This window comes from Ischnura elegans, chromosome 6 (assembly GCF_921293095.1).
Source record: "Ischnura elegans chromosome 6, ioIscEleg1.1, whole genome shotgun sequence".
Taxonomy (NCBI): Eukaryota; Metazoa; Arthropoda; class Insecta; order Odonata; family Coenagrionidae; genus Ischnura; species Ischnura elegans.
Genome location: NC_060251.1, coordinates 64,653,488 through 64,657,388, shown reverse-complemented (window position 1 = coordinate 64,657,388; position 3,901 = coordinate 64,653,488). Strand labels below are relative to the sequence as shown.

The following is a 3,901-nucleotide window of genomic DNA, read 5'->3' as shown; positions in this document are numbered from 1 at the left end:
TGTGCCATAGAAGGGTAGGCCTGCCAAACAATCATACTGTGGTCGTAGACTTCCGGTTAAAACATATTTATACTTTCCGAATTGTTTAACAGCTCCATATGAGTGAAATTACGACGTGTGTCATGGCGCAATAGCCTGTAACAGCATGAAGCGTTTAGGGGGGTGAGGGTTCAGGCCGATTCTCACCCAATCTCACAGGGTCCTGTCACGTATCAAGTAATTTTTCCGCGAGAAAAAGTGTAAAATTGTCATAAAATTGGGTTGAGCAAGACACGCTTCTTAGTAATCTTAATTACTAGTCTTAACTAATATTAAATAAAAATAATCAAGCAATTTTTTAATAAATCCAACGCAAAGAAGCACAGATTAACACATTGACACTGAAAATATGCATTTTGAACAATCTCACGAGATAGGGAGATTGTGTTAGGGGGTCCAGCTAAATATCACGATATCTCAGGAAGGGGGGATCCAAAAATCGCCAAAATCACCTCACGTTATAATGGACGCCCCCAAATGTGAATACCAGCATCATGGTCCAGCATAAGCTAATGGGCGCAGTCAAAAATTGTCTGTATTGACAAATGAACTCCAGTAACGGAAATATTTACTTTCTGAACACGCTAAAAATATATACATGAAATAGGCAGGTCGTCACTGCATCATTTAGTGAAACGACTCCTGTATAGTCGGCAGTGAGGATTGAAGCCATGATTTAGCCTTTGATGCGATACCAGTTATTTGGCCCAACAGAAGCTGTTGGGCGCAGTCAAAAATTGTCTATATAGACAAATGAACTCCCGCCACGGAAATCTTTAGTAAAAGGCGAAAGATTTTTACGAACTGATGAGAGTTCTGTCCATGATAAATAAAGTTAAAAAAATTTGGAGTCCACTTGAAGGTTGACGGGAAAAGTCATAGTGAGAGACTATTTATCTTTGCAATAAGTCTTTAGGAACGCAAAAAATGGAATATATAGACAAAATAATTCGTTCAGCGTATATTTGAGTATTGAAATTGTTGGTTTAGAGAAAGACTACTTTCAGATTTACAGTAATATAGTCAATAGTTAACTAGAATGTTTCAAATACTTTCGACCAGCCATCTATCGGCTAAAAAGATTAGCAACCTTTTCCACCTCACCAGGGAACGCTCGCTCTACGTCAGTAAGGAGGGACGGCAAGTAAGCCCACTACGCTTACGTAATTCCCGCACTGAAGGGCCTTACTACATCGGCCTCGGTCAGGGAGGGGAGGAACGATGAAAGCGTTATGAAGTTGCTTCACAAGATCATTTTTCGGATGGCTCGAGTATGGCGTAATGGCATTAAAGTGCATTTGTTTCCAGAAATGCTTCTCGCGATAAAAAAGTTTTCTATGTGTACATAATTCTGAGGACGTCATCTATCTAAGATCTGATTTATTTCAGAGCAACACAGATAATATCATTTTGGAACCTCATTATGTTTTTTGGTCCGACAGAAACGATGAAATATTCTACTGAACGAATACTTTTGGGATTTCTGACTTCCTATGATCAATTAAAAATAAATATTAATGCATAATGAATGATATGTCAAAAGTAAAACATATTTTCCAATACTGTAGCCACCGTAATATTTTTAAAATAAAGTGCTTGTGGGCCAAAATTTTAAAAGTAGGTTCGGTAAGTTTTGGTAAGTCCTTTCGCCTAGAGCACTCTTTTTAGGAGAATTTTAACCAGGCGGCTAGTAATATTAAATCGAAACTTGAAGCATTTACGTGGTGGAAGGGTTCCATATTAGTGCATTTCATTATTAATAGGCTAGTAATATGTATCAGGAATGTATCCCTGAAGTCCAATTTGGTGTACAAAAGAAGGGCATGGGTGCACGGGAAAAAGACCGAGTGGTACATATATGTACCTCTGGTACTGAAAGGGTTAAGGACTTAAATAAATTCAAGGCTAGTTGCAAATATAGGCAAGGCTAAATAGTCAAATATCTCCAACGCCCCATTTTTTTTTACTAATGTCTGAAGTCCTAAAACCCTCGCCACATGCCTAAGAAATAACACGAACACATTGGTACAGTCACTGTGAGCTCCCGCTAAGCATGCATCGCTCAATGCAACGCCGCGCCGTACAAACCTATGATACAAATCTACATCTACATACATCTACACCTGCATAATACCCTGCGAGCCACCTCTAGGTTGTTTGGCAGGGGTGATCAATCACCAGCATGCATCATGCAATTGGACTCTCACATGCACATTACACGGTCCAAAAAAAGTCACGTATACTAACAAATTATACTACCATATGCTGTTAGAAATAAAAATAAAATTAAGAAACATGCATTAAGTTTTAAATAGGTTAGTAGGTAACACTTATAGTCATGCAATCTATTTATGAGTTCTATCGCTGCCGTTATAATCTCTTATTGATCGTGGAAAAAAGACGTTCTGAATCTGTCTGTTCTACAATCCATCTCTCTTATTTTATTTATATGATCTGATCGTCCGTAGTATATTGGCGTCCGTAAGATATGGTTAACTTCGATAGAAAAAACACTGCTCTTGAATTTATCTAAAAGGTTTAGTCTACTTTTCAATCCACGATCCGACAGAGAAATAATACATAATAACCTGCGAGCCACCTTCAGGGTGTTTGGCAGGGAATGATCAATATCACCATGCAGCATGCAAGAGAATCCTTTAATACACACGACACGGTCATAAAATATCACGCATTATAGCAAATTATGTCCAAATTCATGTGAAGGCAAAACTTGCCATTGATTAGCAATTCCTACAGAAAATCCATGTAAGGATAGAACTATGGAAAAATGAAAACGTGCAATTAGGATAATGAAACGACGAAATACAATAAAATTCACTAACTCTTGGTTAACTATGTGGTATTCCATTATTTCCTGGATATAGAGTTACTTATACCACTTATTTTATAAGAGCGCGACCCGGGTTTCAATGAGTAATCATCATCATCAGGCGCTAATTATAATTTGTTTATCTTGTTGTTAATCTTGTTGTTACCTAGTTACTTGATGAATTTTAAAACCGACGCCAGAATAGGTGAAAAGGATGGGTAGAGGTATTCATTTATAAGGGTACTATCTTGATTTTCAATAATTTTTAAAATTTCTAACTGTTCCCTAGAATCCAGTTCTCGGCGGTCATTGCAAAAATTTAAAATATTCATTTTAAAATCGCTTCTGTGGCAGTTACATATTAAGTGCTTAGCAAAATTACTCTTTTCATCTTTATTATGTTTGTAAGCACTTAAATGTTCTTTTTTCCTAATTTCAAAACTTCTTCCTGTCTGTCCCACGTATACACCATTGCAATCGCTGCATTTCAAAGAATATACTCCACATCTATCCAATCGGTCTATATGGTCCTTGCATTTAACGATCAGTCTCCTTAAGGTGGAATAAGGTTTAAAAGCCAAGCGGAATTTGTCCTTGGGTAAATGATGAGCCATTTTCAGAGAAAGTGCATCGAGGTACGTCACTGTGCACCGCTGCTTCTTTTTATCCTCGTCCGCCGAAAACATTTGGTCGATAGCCAATCTTCTCTGTTTTTTTTAAATCAGTTTATCTATCGTCGTGGGTCGTGGGTCGCGCTCTTATAAAATAAGTGGTATAAGTAACTCTATATCCAGGAAAGAAATACAATAAATACAGTCAATTACATGTCTCTTGATATAAGTATAAATTGAGTGTTTTAGTTGAATAGTTGAACCCCAAGTTTTTTGTTGTACATGAAGCAATTCATTTAGACTGTCAGACTCATAGAAAATTTATTATATTCTTTTTAGTTCGCGAGGAAATCGTTGTTTTAATAAAAACTTATTTTTAATTTGTAATTTTGTTTTACAATTGCATAGGATATTACGAATA

The 3,901-nt window shown here is 36.8% G+C and overlaps 1 non-coding gene across 1 annotated transcript; it reads right to left on the bottom strand.

The window, feature by feature from the left end:
- Window positions 1-745: 745 nt before the first annotated feature.
- On the bottom strand, window positions 746-863 carry LOC124161618. Its single transcript, XR_006865395.1, has one exon. It is a non-coding gene; the product is annotated as a U5 spliceosomal RNA (small nuclear RNA).
- Window positions 864-3,901: the final 3,038 nt, after the last annotated feature.